Source organism: Pinus tabuliformis, chromosome 8 (genome assembly GCF_031772625.1).
Source record: "Pinus tabuliformis cultivar Carrire ecotype Pingquan chromosome 8, CPIR1, whole genome shotgun sequence".
NCBI classification, from domain to species: Eukaryota; Viridiplantae; Streptophyta; class Pinopsida; order Pinales; family Pinaceae; genus Pinus; species Pinus tabuliformis.
Genome location: NC_142294.1, coordinates 223,063,027 through 223,083,221, shown reverse-complemented (window position 1 = coordinate 223,083,221; position 20,195 = coordinate 223,063,027).

Below are 20,195 nucleotides of genomic sequence, written 5' to 3'. Positions count from 1 at the left end.
TTGGGTAGTTATTGGAGTTCAAGAACTGCCGGGAACTAATTCAACTGTTTCTTATATGTATTAATATGTACACATTGTACATCATTGATGGAGATTGATTAATATACATTTGATTTGGTTTCCAGTCTTGTGTGTGCTACAGAAGGTCAAGGTACCAGAACAAGAACCGTAACGGCTTCCTGAATTGCAAGATCGAAGCCCAAACATGATAATGATAACGATGGTTATGATGTTGCTCACATTGGCTTGAAAAAGGAAGATGACCAAGGAGAGGACGAAAATCCTCAAACTTCTCTCTTAGAGGTGAATGTTTTGTTAGGCTAAAGAATTACACCATCTCTAAAAATTGGATCCATGAAAAGACAACTAATTTCCTAGTTTGTAGCACTCCATGTAGCATTGTATTCTCCGCAAAACTTAGCTCATCAACTCCACACACAGAGTTGTCACTGGTAGAAACTTCACTCACTAGTGCATGGATTTCAGATGGATTCTCCCTGGTCAATTTTTGTGCACGCAGCGACTCTCCAGAACTAGTCTTCTGCACTAGGTTGCGGCTCTCCAATCAAGTGATAGTTTAACCAATCTAATCTTCCATATTCTTCAAATTAAAAATAAAAATAAAAATGCAATGGTTGATCTTCAGCGTGAACCCACCATGAGCACAGTGGAACCCTCTCTGATCTGTAAGTGAGCCTACAGACCAACAAATGCACATAAACCTCAATAGAACCTTCTCTGTTGTCAAACATTTCCAATAACAAAAAATGCACAGAATTGGTGTGCTTATTTATACACAACAATACTTTCACCAAACCCCACATGTAGTCATTCACACGACACAAAACAAACGTGATGCTACTCTAATTCTATATATGTACAGAGGATTATCTATCATGCCCCTCACATCTAGCTTTCCTATAAGGGAATTAAGCCAAAAAAAGCTTTGATACCTTAACAGAAATTTGAGGAGAAATCATGGTGCACAAGTTAGATACAAAACAATTCATATATTATGCATCAAATCACACAATTACATAAGTATATAAAGTGTTTATGAGATCCAACAATTTCTAACTAAGAGATTGATTGTTGAAAAAATATCTCAACAACAAAACCAATTAACGAACCAAATCTTACCTATTTACGAATATAAGTGTTATTTCTAAGTAAAAAACCTCCAAAACTTATAACAAATAATCTATAACTTAATTATGAGTAACACAATTAGCAATTACCACCTCTGAATTGCAGCAAATGGTAGAGAGAGTGCAACTTAACATAAAAATTCTCTCTAACTTGATTATCTTTATATGCAAAATTTTCTTTCCCATGTAGAACTTTTTACACAAAATTTTGACTAAAAATAGTTGTTATAGGGATTGAAATTTGGTAATAATTTTTTAAAATTATAAATTTGAGTTGTCTAATTTGTAAAATTTAAATGTTTCATGTTAAATTTATTTATACATTTAAATTATATTTTAAATAATAAATATTAAAATCATTTTAAATAATAAATTCTTATTATATATTTATATTTATAATAGTTATTATTTATTTATATAAATTTTTATATAAATAAAAATAAATTTATAAATATCGGTGAATGAAATTAATAAATTTAATGAAAGTAATAGAAAATTAAATTATAAATATTTTATTGAATTTATCAACTATTTTTGGATATTAAAATTTATAGTTTTGATAATTTTGGAGTAAATTTTAAGTTGCATTAAACGCTTCTATATCAATAAATTTAATTAAATAAATTATTTATTTTTAAAAAATTAATTAAATTAGGATAGATTATTTTAATTGTGAATTTAGAAACTATTTAATGAGTGTAAAATTTGAAAAAGGTTTTCATCTCAAGAAGTTTAATTTATTTCGATTGTTCATTTATATATATTATCATGTGTGATTTTTTCATTATTTAATTGCACTTTTAAATGCATAAATGAATTCAATGCCTTGAAAATTTATTAGGACATTTGGATTTTGTAGGCTACATAGCTCTGTCTTGCAATTCCAACACATATTTAGTATATTTATACAAAATTGATCAAAAAATATACCCGATAAAGGACCAAAATGTAAAATAACGAGAATACTTGAAATGTTTTAATTATAACAATTTAATATTTTTTAATTGTTTTATATAATATGTACATATTTTATATACATAGTCGACATAGAAAGAGGGAAGAGTCATCAAATTTTAGAAAGTGAGGAGAGTAATCAAATTTTTTTTGAGGGGCAAACCTCTATAAAGCTTGAAAAAGGTGTGTGTGTGTAATTTTTTCTATTTAGTTATATTTTTTGAATGCATAAATGGATTCAATGCCTTGATTTTGTAGGTTACATAGCTTAATTTTTCAATTTCAACACATCTTTACTAGATTTTGAACAAATTTGATAAAAAATATATCGTAGAAAGGACCAAAATGTAAAATAATGAGAATATAAAATTTTTAAATATAACAATTTAAATTTTTAATTGCTTTATACTTTCTTGGGAATTGAATTTTGTACAATGATGAAAAACTCTTCATTTTTCACCATTGGACACAACCTATTTAGGCTTTTGTTACTATATTTTTAAACACACATTAATATCACTTAATTTTACATATTGAAACATTTTATTTATGACCCACATTTAATTTTTATTGCTATTAATATTTCCAAATGCCATATATTAATTTTATATTAAGAACTGGATAAATTGAACATCTCCATATTATTCTTATTAGATACTAGATGAATTTTTTTATTACACTTACTTCTTTTGAATACTAAAATAATTATCTCTCTCTCCATATATGTGTGTGTGTTTGTGTTTGTGAACTTGTATATTCAAGTGGATGGTTAGTCCTGACAATGTGAGATATATCATGAGGTAAGTAGTGTTTTGATTTGTATAGCCATTTATCATCCATTTAATTGATATGGTTGAAATAGTATAAAATTATGTTACTTTATATCTATTTCAAAATGTTTTATTTATGGATGAGAGTGACAATGAAATATTTTTACCACATCCCCTTCATGCTCAACAACCAATAGAACAAGCACACTAAGAGAGGGATTATTGATGTTTCATAATTATTTTTATTATAAATGGGGAATAAACAAAAATAACATAAATGACTTTATATTTTAGGTAATAAACAAAAATAAAATAAATTACTTTAATTTGTTTAAGTATAAAAATATTTTTTCAATTAAGAAAATTTTCACCTCTCCTAATGTTCTATACATCATTTATAGTATTTATGAATATTCACAATTATCATCATCATTTTTTAATATTTTCTCTTATGTTTGTTTGAAAGTACTATGAAACCATAGAAACGGCATTCATGAAATAATTTTATATAGAGAGAAATGATATATAAACTATATAAAAAATAGTCATCCATTATTTATATAAATATATAAAAAATAGTCACTTTTATGTGTAATCAATGAAACGTAGAGAGATGATTTCATACTAAGTGACCTTTAACAATTAGAGCATCATAAATGAGGATCGCATCAATTAGGAACAAAATGGTTAATCTATTCATTAGAAATCAATGTTTTGTCCTAATTAATGCTATCTAAAATTGTAGGATATTAAGCATCAGGGTTAAACCTTTGCCCATGAGGGTGAGGCCTTCTCAATGGGTCATGCTTGAGATTTTTGCATTTTGCATGGACTCACAACCCACTCTCTAGAATTCAATGTCAAGGTAATTGACAAGTTGGCGTAAAACAAATATGGCCCACAGGGATGTTTATCAAAAGACATAAACCACTTACCCACGCAATGGACCTATAAATGGTTGACATGTGCATCAATCGATGAAAATATGTTTCTTTATCACAAGAGGGTGTAAACAAGTTCTAGGGTCAATAAGCAAGATCATCATATCTTGTTTTGAAATTTTCATATCGCTCATATATGTTTTATCTAAACACATCTATAACATGCAAACATCTTATCCCAATGCTCTCCATCGATGTCGTTAATGAAAGGTGGGAGGGCTCTTTGGTGTTTCCAAAATATCATATCAAATTTTTCAATGACTAAGGCCATTGAGAATTTTAATGTTTGCATCTAGTCCTTGGGGTGAGGTTAGGATATTTGTTTATTAAGTGATGGGAATATATTTATACTAAGCTCCAAGTGATATGAAAATCTGATTTATATATGATGCAGTTGAACAGGAAGAAAATGAATTTTATATATTTTTATAATTTGAGAAATTTATGTAATAGAATAAATAACTAAACAAATAATTTTTAATAATCCTATGTATTTTTTAATAAACCTATATCTACATATCCACATAGAGACTTGACTACTAACTTCTACAAATATATACATACTATACCCCATGGATTTGAAAACAGAGATATGTTGGCATTGAATTCATAAAAAAATAAACACATTCATTTTTTTTAGATTGCACAAACGCTTTCCTTATCAACCCATTACAAATTTTTCAACTAGTAATATTTTGAACACTCTAAATAAAACATAAATTCATTGATTAGGAATAATCCTTTCACTTGTAGCCAATACAAATAACACATTTATAGAGTTTTAGAACCTCAATTTTGCATAATAGCTAATTATTTAAAGAGGCGGCACATTACTTCTTTCTTTCTTAATTCTAGAATAAAAATAAAAAACATGACCACTTATTCCTATAAATTTAGAATGCGTCGAGTTATAAACAATTTTTCAATAATAATATTGTGAAACTTGTTAAGGGAGGTAGGTGTAGGGTGCCAAACAATTTTTCAATAATAATATTGTGAAACTTGTTAGGGGACGTAGGTGCAGGGTGCTTCTAAGCCTTGAAGGAATTTAAGAATTGTTATTCTCATTGAGTCTATGGATAGATTCAAATGAAGTAGAGGCATATAGGTCTATGTTGTTTACCAAGAAATTAAGCTACTACATTAATTTTAGTTAATTCAATTTTTGGAGACTCTTCTCTTATAATAAAAAATCTCCACTCTCATTCTCTTCTAGTGGATGATAGACACAAATCCATCTTCAAAAGGATCAAACTAGCCCTGCTCCAAATTCAAAATTTATAATTATTCTATGTACTTAGCCAAAACATAAAAGGGTAAACTCTTTAGCAAACCAAACCATACTCCACCCAATTGGAACTTTTCTTCTTAATGGTTAGGGTTCCTTCCTCCATGTTCATGAGCATGACCCAACAAATACCTCTTGTTTGGCATGTGGCAGCTTGGATAAATGATTTAACACTTGGAATGATTGAAGTTTTAATTCCAAACCATGTAGATCTCCCTTTCACTTTTATCTTGTGTCAAACTCATGCATCTCGCTTCTTGTTTTGATCACTACACACAAATTGGAAGTTTGAAAGGATACTCTACACAATGAAGTTTCCTTTCCCATCATGTCTGATAGACACTTGAAAACCCAACTTATGGAAATTGGTATATAAATTGTCACCCTCCGCCCATTTGGGAAACATTAAAATTCACTTGGTTTTTTTCTCGTGTTCTTCATCTCTGTATATTTTTTACCGAGAGCAGGAACAAAACCCCCTGTATCCAGTGTCTATCCATGCGAGTTCACTCTTGGTTATTCCCTAAACCATTTCGAGATAGCAATCATTCTAGCAGGGACATAAATGGCCTTGCACTCCATAGTGGGCAATTGCAATAACACCTCTAGTTGAATGGAAATAATAGAAGATTTGTAGCAAGAGGTTAACTAACTTTAGCTCCAACAAGTTCATGTGACTTCCACTTGGTATATCACTATGGAAATCTTCATTTCTCAAAGGTAACAAATTCAAGAACCATGAGATGAAATGTAAGCACTAATGTCTTAGATTGAACAAATCAAATTATCACATTAGCAAGCTCCTTTCTCATTTGACTCCTCGACATCTCCAATTGATATCTCTCTTCCACCTTTGGATTTAAATATCTCTCTAAAATGAGAATGTTCTTTTGGTTGGGACACACTTTTCTAAATTAATTTCAATGCAAATAAAAATATGTATTTTTTTTGTATTCCAAAAGAACCCCGCAGCACACCTAACATGTAACTACTAGTAAACCTTTGGGCCCTGGGGTCTAAGGTCAGTCTTCCTCTCCTTAAACTGGATCACAAACTAGAAAGTTTGAAACTAAGATCTCTAAATTTACATAAATTTTAGATTAAATCACTAATTGAACTCCCCATGGAGATCCAAAAAAAAAAAAAATTTTAAAAAACTAATTAAAAAACAATTTTAACATAAATCTATTTTTTTTGAGCTCGAGACACATATGTAGGCTAATGCAATATTCTCGATTATATATATATAAATAAAAAACTACATAAGCTGAATATTTTATACTAATTGCTACCCTTTATTTGAGTATTCGAAGCTATTAGTCCACGTATGCCGAAGAAATCGCCCAACAACCATCAACCTAAATTAAAGTAAAGTCCATCGCTTGAAACTTACGGAAATAACACTGACGAATATTCAGTAGACAGCGACCTCGACTTCACGTTGAAAGTGTCCCTCAATGATACGGTTTTTATACCATTCTTGATATTCGATTTTTCTCCAAATTATAAAAGGCCAAAGTCCACTCAACATCATTTTCCAGAAAAATAAGATGCTATAAGTTGAGTATAGTGATCACCTTGGCAACAGGTCATCCATGAAAAAGAGATGTGAATATATTGGGATTCTTTGGAACCACGGAACCCTATAATTCCAAAATCATATTGAAATTCCATCGCTCCGTTGAATTGATCGCGATGAATTATGATATGAATAACCGCCCGTGAAGTCTCCATACAAATTCACTGAATTCTCTACTTGTGGGACCGTTTTGCTATAGAAGAATGAGTTGAACCGTTAATAGTTTTGGAATTCAAATCACGCAAGTGACCAGCTACACGTTGAAAGAAAACTGCGGGGTCGTTTTCCACTCTTGATCGCTTTCAAAGATTTCTAGGAATTGTTTTAGCTCTTACTTTTTTTTAAAGTTTAAATCAATATAGATTTCTTTTAATCACAAATTTAATGAGTATTTCTTTTACTAATTTTATTAGATTAGAAAATCTAAAATAAGGTTTATATTTCAATAAATTTAATCTCTCCACTTTATAATCTTAATTAAGTTATATATATTTTAAATTGAATTGTTAATAATATTAATAATTTAAAATAAAGATGTAAGTTAGATAATTTTTATGATTTTTTTAATTTTAATAATGAGTTGTTTTTAGTGTGATTTTTTGGAAACTTTTCTCGTGGGTTTTTTTAGTCTAATTTCTATAAAATCGTTAGGAAATTATTGAAATTACAAGCTTGATGGGTAACTCATGCACAATGGAAGTGCCCTAAAGGTTTACTCCTTCAAATAATATAAGATCTATAATGAAGTAAGAAGTAAGTCTTTCATGTTTATCATGAATTGATATATGGTTGCACTAATGTTTAAGTGTAAGAAAATCAAATTTGAAATAATTTGCAATGGCGTAATAAGTGGCTAAAATCTAATTGAATGGCTTGTACTCATGAGTTTGACAATCTAATTCCACTTTATGTAATATTTAGTATCCTCATTTACAACCCTTAGTTGATGGACCTTTAATACTAATTCTAAACTTTGTAATGCCCAAAAGCACTATATAAGAGAATTTTAATAATCAAAACACATTATCTTCAACAAAAATTAAATAATGAATAAAATTTCATAACTATCACCTCAAAAGAAAAACTCTAACTCTAAATATCCATATTTTTATTTTTTTTAAATGAAAAAAAAGACCAATATCATTTTTGTTAAAAGATTAACACCTAAAAATCAAAAAGTGGTCCTACTATCTATATATATATATATATATATATATATATATATATATTCTTTTTTTTCTTTTTTCTTTTTTAATGTCAAATTATAGTGATCTTACCAAACGATATTTATTTATTTATTTTTATGTTAAATTATAGCTCATTTGAAATATTAGCATAAATCATGTTGTATCATTGCAACCAAAACATAAAAATCAACCATCACAAAATCAATAGAATGACATTTTTTAAACTTTTCTCTAAAAAATCATCACTAATATAAACAAGATAATAAAATTTTAATAATCAAAACACATTACCTTCAACAAAAATTAAATAATGAATTAAATTTCATAACTACCACATCAAAAGAAGAACTCTAACTCTAAAAATCCATATTTTTATTTTTAAAAAAATGAAAAAAAAAAGACCAATATCAGTTTTACTAAAAAGCTAAAAAATCAACACCTAAAAGCAACTCATTCATTAGAAATTCTTTTTTTGCTCTGATACCACTTAACGCAGATGATCCAAGGGTCTACAATTTTTGACCTCTAGATGGCTTAAATCTCATGAGTCTGTGGGTTATGGGCCCACTAAACTAGCTCTCCTCACCTTAAATCACAACAATGAACTCGTAAATCTGCAAACTCTAGAGATTCATCCTTTGTCATCTCTTGGCTACTCCATATTTCTTGTTGGTGCAACGACACTTCAGCATAGCTAACGTTCCAACTTGTTGAGCCCATAATTCCCTTGTTCAAGCTCGTGAGTTCCACCTGAGGCTGTGAGATGGGGCTTTGCTTACTACCTGCTTCCTTTTTCCATGGCTGGCCCCAACCACTTCGAGGCCCAACCAAGCCAATTGGACCCCACCTAAGTCAGAGTTGGTTGGTTTTTCTACTCTCCTCCATGACAAGATGACTACTTTGGATCCTAACCAAACAGTTGGGGTTGGCTCTCGACTGGAGCTCAACTCAAACTAAAGAAATGATTGACTGAGGTTGGGCCGAATAGAGATGTCGAGGTCGACTAGCAGGACTTTCCCATGTGAAAAGATTCCACGCTCCTCATTGAAACTTCAAACACGCTTTAGCTGCTACAAGTCATTCCTTCACACATGTGACAGAATACTCAATGGCTTGAACACGTGACCAGGCCTTATTCAATTTGAAATCCCCCATATTAATGTTTATGCATGAATCTCCCACCATACATACACATCTCTATATCATTCTACATTACTTTGTCTATCACAATTGACCAGATAGATATCACTCAACACAAGTTACACAAAGAAGACATGAAATTAAAACATATAGATATAGAATTTCATTAATATCAAGCTAATTACATAGTGAGGCCTCACTGGGCCTAATTTACATTGATTGGTTGCCTTCGCACTATACTATGGTGAAATGGCGGGCTAAATATCCATTGTAATGGTCGCCCTTTAACATGCTCGGAGGATATATATATATATATATATATATATATATATATATATATATATAGATATCATTTTAGATCTATGATCCACTCCATATTTTACTAACTACACACTGTGAAATAGTAATTACATAACAAATCATTTGGTGGTTGCACAATTAGTGATGAAAAACACATCCCCTTAGCTACACCACCACATCCTCACTTTCGAGGTGGTTGATTTATTAACTTTGATTAAGGCCCCTCAGCTACAGTACCACATCCTCACCTTCCAAGTGGTTAAATTATTAACATTAATTAAGGGGGCTCAATGCTCGTGCATCATGAGTGCATGACTAATCTATAGTTTGAGTGGCCACAACCCAAAAACATTTAAGTCATCAAAATCTCTCGGAGATTGCACCTATTCAAGACCACACTAATCTTTAACATAACTAAATTTTTACTCATAAAATTTTAAAAGCATAACCTTTACATTTTAAAATACGTTACTTTATCTTTATACCCATTAAATATTTTAAAAACATATTTTTTAGTTATTTAAATTCATAGCCTATAATATTTATATTTATATTAAATAATAATAAAAATTAAAATTAAAAAAATGTTCCCTTTAAATATCTCAATATAGGATTGATTCGGACTTTGCCCAGCGCCTAACAAACCATATTAAAAACAAACCAATTGCTACAGATGTCACTGTTAAATCATCATACATATATTAACGCTCTCAGCACCCCAATAAGATACCAGTTATAACTGCAGAAATGACTGTTCAGTGTAATTAATTATTCATCCAAATCGAAATTAAATGAAGCTGGTCTATCGGTTAGATGTATTTTGACGTAAGATGAGGGACATTCCGTTTTAGCTTTTGAAAATCCCTCGCACACAGGGATGGGATGGAGTTTGACAATGCAGATAGTTTGTCACGGGATGATTTGCCTATCAAATATTATTTGAAATTATAAAATAGTTAAAGTTTTTTTGTTTGTTAAAATTGTGAAAAAAGAAGTGTAAAAATTTTTAAATTTAATCGAATAAGTTTGTTTTGAAATTTCAAATTTGCATACATTTTACTCATCTCTAAAATTAAAGTAATTTAGTAGAGTTATAGAACTTTTGATTTAATGATAAAAATATGAGATGTTAAGAATCTTCATGTACGTAATTCAAGCAAAAATGGCTAAAATCATGGCGAGTTATCACAATCGAATTAGCGTCGAATTTTGGATATCTTTCGCCTGTGATAGTCGCTGCTTAAATTGATCGGCCCACTAAGTAAGCAACACAATAAAAACGACCGATCAAGAAGCACTGCGCAATGCAGCAACAAAAGAACCCTTACACCGAGGAAACCCTATAAAAAAATAGCATACCGCTTACACCGAGGAAACCCTAAAAAAATGGAATTAGCATACCGCTTGCACTGAGGGTAAACCCTAAAAAAAATTGATACCAAGAATGTGCTATTAGTTTTTACCATTAACGGAACTTTGATCTGGTTTTCTCTAGACATATACGCTGATAATATAAAGAGACCTCGCAATAGTCAATATCCAATTACATCACGTATAAATTGTCAACATGCACATGCACACCTGATCCAGAGGTTTTTTCAGTCTGACGTAAATTAAGAAATGGCCCAATATTTTTAATTGTGTTAGAAACATAATACTTTAATTTTATTAATTCCTTTCAAAAGAAAATAAAATCTTGGGACCAAGTCTTCAACCTGGAGTGAAAGTCATCTCATCTCACTTTCTCAATTTATAATGTTTTCCAAGTTTAAATTATCTCCATCATTTATAATTGATAGACATTGAAATTAAAATTAAATTCATGTGGACGAGTTCGCAGAACAATCATCGACTCAAAATAGATCTCTCTAATAAAATTTTAGAATTCCCTGCACGCCAATTAATCATGACTAATACAACAGAAGACGAATGACAAAGAATGGGGTGCAATTTAACGTAAAAATTCCCTATCGTTTTATATTTTCATATTAGAGTTTGTCGTTCATGATTTTACATTACAAGTTTAAATAATATTTTTTTGGTCACATAGAACAAACACGATCAGACGGGGAGAATTTTTGGATAATAAAAAATTATTATATATTTGGATACGTAAAGTTATGATATATTTATATAAGATTTTTTTATTGAAGGTTGTGTTTTTCTTAAGTTGTCAAGTTTGGAGCTTCGATGGTTTATGGTAGAGCGAATATGAAGCCGATCATTGAGGAATCTAAGCAGGGTTTCATCTGAGGGTGCGTCAACAGAACTCTGGACGTGAGAATGTTCAAGTAGGAGTCGACTGTGGAAATAAGTAATCAACTTGAAAGGAGGAGTCGAATAGCGTCGGAACAGGTGTCTGTAGCTTTCACTCTTCTCCAATCACAGTTTCTACCCAGTTTTGGTCTGCCTTTATTAGTTCTTCACAATTTATCTTGGAAAGCTTAACCTCCTCACAACAGAGATGACTAATGCTCTTTTGACAACATGCTGAAGGCTTTTTTTTATAAATTTAGAGCATCTTTTTACGTCTACAGCCCTGTTCAGATATCCGTTTTCGAATCGGCAGCTGGTGGTGCGTCTTCCATGTCTGTTGTTGTTGTTTCGATTGCAATAGCCAGACGGATGCATAGGCTTCTAGGCCCACTGTCTTGGGCTTTCATAGACATAGGTCTGGAGATTTATCCAGTTTCTTCTCAACAAGCTTACAGTTCATAGCTCTGTTTTCCGCTGCCATCCATTCTCTGTTCGAATTCCTCTGTTTCCCTCAGACCCGCTGGTAGGCTTCCCTACCGGTTTTCTCTGCCGGATATCTGCCGGGTTTCATTTCAAATTGGTTTTCAGTCCATTCAACGCCCCATTAACTACTAGGCAGTGAACTTTGCATTGAAGGTCCTCGTTTTTGACATATTGACGGCTCTACCACCTCTCCTCTGCCACTCTTTACTTCTAGCTGATCCTAGTATGATATCCTTATAGCATCCTTCTTGGGGCTCGGTGGTACTCTTCTCCAGAATCTCATTAATTCCATATCTAGCTACTCTGTCTAAATCTATTGGAACCCTCCCGACGGTACTTCTTCCTTTAGATTTATCCAACCTGTGATCTTCATATTCAGGTTTATATGTAGCTGTCAGTTACTTTTAGTCAGATACATCTCCATCATCCTCTCTGTCTCATTATGTCTGTTGACGGGGACTCTCCGGCCACGAAGGCTCTTTTCTCAGCAGCCATAGAGGCGGAGGAGGCTCGTGAATCGGCGGTCACTATTCCCACCTGGCATGCCACGGTGGACGAGATGTTGCTACAAGTCAGAAGCGACCCCATTCCCTCCTCAGGCAGCAGTGAACAAGAAAAGAGGAACCGCCCAAAGCAGTCTCAGAACCCGGTTAAAACCATCCCTCCTCCCAAGGCGATTTCTGTCTCTGGTGCTTCGCTCTCTGCTCGTATTGACAGCCTCCAGAAGTTCGCTCTCATTGGAAAATGGCACTTCCCGGTGCTGGCTGAAGACGAGATGAGAACATGGTTATCTTCTAAATGGCTTCCTTTGATCGGTTACACTCCAATCATCTCCAGACTGATGAAAGATTGGTTTTCTTTCCACTTTCAAAAGACATCTGACCTTGAATTGATCCTCAATACGCCTTGGGTCCTCCAAAGAAAGGGTTGGTCTGGACCGAGCAGATGCGTTATGTGTGGGCTTGCATCTGAATCAAATACCCACATATTTTTCCAGTGTCCTGCATCTGCTCTCATCTGGCACGATCTATCTACAGCTCACGGGTTTCCTCCACAGGTTTTCCTTTCAGTTCAAGAGGCTTTTCGGTGGTGGGGCGCTCAACGCCCTCTTTGGCGATCCTTATTTATTTCCACATGTTGGTGCCTCTGGAAATGGAGGAATGCCTGTATTTTTCAGGACTCCAAGGTCCCTATAAGCTCCACTATGATGCATATCACTGCTATGCTCGAGCCCGCCTGTCAATGATGGCTCTTAACTCTCTCTTTTTGCTTCTTTCCTCTCTCAGCCTCTTTTATGAACTATGCCGATCCTTTTTACTGTCTCTCCTTTTCATCTGTTTTGTATCCATTTTACTGTCTCTCCTTTTCATCTGTTTTGGCATATAATATGTGCGTGAATGGTTTTTTGTGAAGAAAGTATCAACCACACTAAGGTGAATCATGGAGCAAAGCGAATAAAATTATCGAGCCACCGTAGAGACGAGAAGCTACCGAGCCACGACAGGGTAGAGCGAATATGAAGCCGATCATTGAGGAGTCTAAGCAGGGTTACATCTGAGGGTGCGTCAACAGAATGTTCAAGTAGGAGTCGACTGTGGTCAACTTGAAAGGAGGAGTCGAACAGCGTCGGAACAGGTGTCTGTAGCTTTCACTCTTCTCCAATCACAGTTCTACCCAGTTTTTGGTCTGCCTTTATTAGTTCTTCACAATTTATCTTGGAAAGCATAGCCTCCTCACAACAGAGATGACTAATGCTCTTTTGACAACATGCTGAAGGCTTTTTTTTAGGTCTACACTATGATTTCATCTTTGATCTTCCCTCGGATTTTTCCTGTTTAAAGCTTGAACAGGCCCAGCTTAAGTTTCTGGCAGCTGCTATACATTTGGTTCATATGTAACGCCCATTATATTTGCTCAATATAATACCATGCTGATTTTTTTCGTCTGAAAAAAAAATATTTATATAAGATTTTCGGTCGAATACGAAAGTATCTAAAATTATATTAATAATTTTAGTGTTGAAATTTTCTGTTTTAATAAAATAGGTAAAAATCTCAGTAGGTGACAACAATCTGATTTGGTTGCTATATTAGCTCTCTTTTGTTGGGAGTGAGTTAATGCATCCTATATTTGCTGTAGGAGGATTTATGAGACAGTTAGATCCTCTTAGCTATAAAACAGGTGTCCAAACGGATTGGGTGGTGTGCGTGAGAGTTTGTGAGGAACTGAATTATCATGTAATCCCCTGTTTGATAATAAAATTTTGCCGATGCCTATGTTTGGTGGACGTAGCCCAGAATGGTTGGGTGAACCACGTTAAACCCTGTGTCTCTTTTATGATGTGTTTATCTGCTGTTGCTTGTCTATTTTGTTTACCCACTGAATGCTCCAATAATTGGTATCAGAACGTGTTGGAGGAGTGGCATGTTGGACTAGGCGGCATTGAAACAGGCGTGGCATGTTGCTGGAGCCTCTGGCTGTGTATGAAAACCGGTGCAGTTTTGCAGCGCAATTTAATACAGCGGATCGTGGAGGTTTAAAGAATTTGTGACCGTGTTGAGTTACACATTGCTGCGTGGATAGGAGTGACACCGTTGCTGCGTGGGTGGAGTAACTCGTTGCAACAGCATGAAGCAAAATACCATAACAGCGTGGAAATTAACCCAAACCGGCATGGTTGGAACCTACGCGCACATGTGTATTGTATACATTGCTGCCTATTGAAATTACATTTGTTATACTATATGCGCTTGCTTGCCTCCGTATTGAAATAACAAGTGTTATATCTTTTGGGATTTTACGATATATGACTGCTGACAGCGTTAAACGGTGGAGTTTTTTCAGCCAGATGCGCAGGAAAATTAATGAGTGTAATGCCAGATGCACAGGAAAATTGATAAGTGTAATGCCAGATGCACAGGAAAATTGATGAGTGTAATGCCAGATGAACCGAAAAATTGATGAGTGCGTTTTGCTTTTTTGTTCGAAGTTTTGTTTAATTGGCGTGGGTTATTCCAAAACAGTAGTGCCAACAAACAGAAAGGTGCGGAAACGAGTTTATTAAGTGCGCCAATGCGCCCATTTCCTCATTAGCGCGGATCCGAAGGTGATAATCGTGCCAAGTTTTTTGCCTTACACCGATTTTTCATTGGCGCGGATCTTCTGTTCTTTAGCAAGCGCCAAGTCCCTTTCTGGTGCGTGTGTATTTGCTTCCGGCGCGGGTTTTTTGGTTAAAAGACAGCAAAGGGGTTTGTTTGTTTTTATTATAGAATAAAAGCATTATACAATAAAGCATTGGCATTTGTTATAGATTAACTTTTTTTTTTTAAAGTTGGAATTGGAGATTCTTTGATTTTTTAAACGAGATGGCGAAAACTCAGAGTGCCCGATTTGAAATCGAGAAATTTAATGGAAAAAATAATTTCAAGATCTGGAAGGTAAAGATGCATGATCTGCTGGTACAACAAGGCATGGCGAAGGCGTTGTTGGGCAGATCCAAACTGCCTACCCCATGATAGATGATGAGTGGAATGAATTGGATGGAAGAGCCTTGAGCGGAATTCGATTGTGTTTGGCTGATGATGTTTTATTTAACATCGTGTCAGAGAAGACTGCAGCTGGTTTGTGGACGAAGTTGGAGAAGCTGTATATGACAAAATCCTTGACAAATTGGATTCTCCTGAAGCGGCAGCTATACAGTTTGCCAATGAAGGAAGGTACTTCCATTACTGATCATTTGAATGTTTTTAATACTCTAATGGTGCAATTAGAAAGCATAGAAGTAAAATTTGAAGCCGAGGATAAAGCCATAACTTTATTGTGCTCGTTGCCTGAGTCGTGGGATCATTTTGTTACTTCTATAAGTCTTAGTTCATCCTAAACCATTGAATTTGATGATGTCGTCGGAGCTTTGTTGTCCGAGGAGACCAGGAAGCGGTCGAATGTTGACACCTCTACATCAGAGGCAATGACGACTAGAGGTCGTTCTAGAGAAAGACGCTCTAGGAAGCGCAGCGATTCGCGCTCAAAGTCGAAAGGAAAGAAGAGTAAAGTAAAGTTCTGGTTCTGCGGCAAATCAGGGCATTTGAAGAAGGATTGCTGGAAGCGACAACAAACTTCTAAAGAAGCTTCATCGACAGAAAAGAAGGAAGCGAACACGACTGATACAGGTTGAGCATTTGGTTCAGGTATGAGCGACGAAGTCTTATCAGTTAATTTGTCAAATCATGATCAACATTGGTTGCTAGATTCCGGTGCATCAAACCACATGTGTATTTCTAGAGACTGGTTTAAGACATATAGATCAGTGAATGATGGAGTCGTGTACATGGGTAATGATGTCACATCTAATATTGTGGGAATAGGGAGTATACAGCTGCAAATGTTTGATGGGACAACCAAAATGTTAACTGATGTAAGACATGTACCAGATTTAAGAAAAAATCTAATTTCACTGGGCGCACTTGACACAAATGGATATAAAATTGTCATTCAAGGTGGAGTCATGAAAATCTACAAAGGTATTTTACATGAAAGCTAAGAAAGTAGGAAATTTGTTTCAGTTAGAAGGAAGAACAGGGTCAGTTCATGTGTCTACAGTGTCTGAACATGACAGTATTTCCATTCGCCTATGGCATCAGAGGTTGGGCCATATGAGCGAAAGAGGGTTAAAGATTTTGGCTGATCGCAAGTTACTTCCTAATCTAAGGTCTGGAAAGTTAGATTTCTGTAAACATTGTCTGTTTGGTAAACAAAGTAAACAAAAGTTTAAAACAGGCAAGCATACTAGTAAAGGAATACTTGATTATATTCATTCAGATGTTCGGGGTCCAGCACCTACAATCTCGTATGGTGGCTCGTCCTATTTTGTGTCGTTTATTGATGACTTTTCTAGGAAAGTGTGGGTCTACATGTTGAAAAGGAAGTCTGATGTTTTTACAGTTTTCAAGCAGTTTAGAGCATTGGTAGAAAACATCACTGGTAGAACTATAAAATGTTTAAGAACTGACAATGGTGGTGAGTTTACCTCCAAGGAGTTTGAAAACTATTGCAAGGATGCAGGAATCGAGAGACATAAGACTACTGTGTATACTCCTCAGCAAAATGGAGTTGTTGAACGCATGAATAGGACTCTTTTGGAGAGAGCAAGGAGTATGCTGAGTAACGCTGGTTTGCAGAAGGAGTTGTGGACAGAAGGGTGGCTACAGCTTGTTATGTGATAAATCGATCGCCATCGACAGCGATAGGTTGCAAGATTCCCCAAGAGATATGCAAAGGACACCCTTGTGATTATTCTAAACTCAGAGTGTTTGGTTGTGATGCATATGCTCTAGTGCCTAAACATCAACGAACTAAATTAGATCCGAAATCAAAAAGGTATGTCTTTGTTGGGTATGGTGATGGAACAAAGGGATTTAGATTATGGGATCCTACTACCCGCAAAATCATCATCAACAGAGATGTAAAGTTTGATGAATCCTCTCTTGTACAGTTAGATGTAGATAATAAATTGAAACAGGATGATGTATCTGATTTTCAGCACATTGAGTTTGACAGCACCTCTGATGATAGTCATGATGACCATAGTTTAGATTCTAGTCATGAACAGGTTTTAGAATCAGATTATGAACACGGTTCAGATGTAGGTCATGAACAGGTCTCAGATGGTGATCATGAAGAAGTTCCTACAGATGGTAGTCAGCCAATTGTGGAAGCACCGAAAACATCCTTAAGGAGGTCTACAAGGATCAAACGCCCTCCGAGAAGGTATGATGATTATGTTACTTCAGTTGCTTTGACCGCTAACGATGATGAACCTTTGTGTTATCAGGAAGCTATAGAAGGTTCAAAGAGTGACAAGTGAAAAGCAGCTATGAAGGAAGAAATGATGGCCTTAGGTAAGAATGGCACATAGGATCTAGTTGAACTTCCGAAAGGCAGGAAAACTGTGGGATGTAAATGGGTTTTCAAGGTGAAACGAGGTGTGAATGATTCAGAGGACAGATATAAAGCAAGGCTGGTTGCAAAAGGGTTTTCTCATAAAGCTGGCATAGACTTTCATGAGATATTTTCACCAGTTGTTAAAATTGTTTCAATTAGAATTGTGTTAGCGTTAGTTGTTTTGCTTGATTTAGAATTACAGCAACTAGATGTTAAGACTGCGTTTTTACATGGTGACTTAGATGAGGAAATTTATATGGAACAACCGGAAGGGTTTGTTCAACATCGCAATAAGAAATTTGTCTGCAGGCTCAAGAAGTCATTGTATGGTCTGAAGCAGTCGCCTCGATAGTGGTACAAGAAATTTGATTCTTTCATGTTGAGTCAAAAATATATAAGAAGTGAATATGATCATTGTGTTTACTTTAAGCAGTTAAGTAATGGCATGTTCATTATCTTAGTGTTGTATGTTGACGATATGCTTTTAGCAAGCAAAAGCATTGAAGAAATCAACAGGTTGAAGACTCGGATGGCAAGGACATTTGATATGAAAGATCTAGGAGCAACAAGACAGATTTTGGGCATGGAGATTTTCAGAGACAGGAGCAATGGTAAGCTGTGGCTATCACAACAAAAGTATATTGAGAAAATACTTGTGAGGTTTGGTATGAACAATGTGAAGCCTGTGTCAGTCCCTTTAGCTTCCCATTTTAAGCTTTCTTCCAGTTTATGTCCTAATACAGATGAAGAAAAGGATTATATGTCTCGAATTCCATATGCCAATGTAGTAGGATGTTTGATGTATGCGATGGTTTGTACTCGACCAGATATTTCACATGCAGTTGGGGTTGTCAGCAGGTATATGGCAAATCCGGGTAAAGAACACTGGTCAGCAGTGAAATGGGTGCTTCGGTATTTGAGAGGCACAAGTAGTTATTGTATTACTTACAATAAGAGTAGTGAATCTGTTTGTGGGTATGTTGATTCTGATTTTGCAAGTGATTTGGATAAGAGAAGGTCAACTTCAGGGTATGTCTTTACTCTTGCAGGTGGAGCTATTAGCTGGATGTCAAAGCTACAAAACATTGTTGCTTTATCCACTACTGAAGCAGAATACATTGCTGCTTTGCATGCTTGCAAAGAGGCGGTTTGGCTGAAAGGTTTGCTTGGTGAGTTTGGTAGGTTACAGGACAACATCAAGTTACTTTGTGATAGTCAAAGTGCAATACATTTGGCTAAGAATCCGGCCTATCATAGTAAATCAAAGCATATTCCAATTAAGTACCATTTTGTAAGACAGGTTATCACTGAAAGGGGAGTCTCTCTTGAAAAGGTGCATACAAAGGAAAACTGTGCAGACATGTTCACGAAACCAGTTTTGTTGGAGAAGCTGCGTTGGTGTTTGGCTTCTCTTGGCTTGCAGAAAAAATAAATAATAAAGAAACAGGGCATCAGGCTAATTGTTGTCAAGGTGGAGATTGTTGAGATTTTATGTTTTAATAAAATAGGCAAAAATCTCAGTAGGTGACAACAATCTGATTTGGTTGCTATATTAGCTCTATTTTGTTGGGAGTGAGTTAATGCATCCTATATTTGTTGTAGGAGGATTTATGAGGCAGTTAGAAACTCTTAGCTATAAAACAGGTGTCCAGATGGATTGGGTGGTGTGTGTGAGAGTTTGTGAGGAACTGAATTATCATGTAATCTCCTGTTTGATAATAAAATTTTGTCGATGCCTATGTTTGGTGGACGTAGCCCAGAATGGTTGGGTGAACCACGTTAAACCCTGTGTCTCTTTTATGATGTGTTTATCTGCTGTTGCTTGTCTATTTTGTTTACCCACTGAATGCTCCAACATTTAAAAAATTATAAATATATTTTAAAACATTTTAAATATTTTTATTTAATTTATTAAAAAAAAATTATGATTATAAAATAATAAATTTTATAGTAAATTTCAAAAATATTGAATAGTTATATTTTAATCAATTTAATCAAATAAATAAAAATAAAAATATATTATTTGATTTCTTTTAATCTTTCAAGAGGCTAAGATATATATATTTATATAAAAGAAAGAATTTACAAGTTTTTTTCATTTAGAGTAACACACTTATAAGGCATTTTAATCATGAGAAATTCATTTATATTATAATGATGATTAATATCCACTAAGATCTATGAGGATTGGTCATTGGTACACTTATAT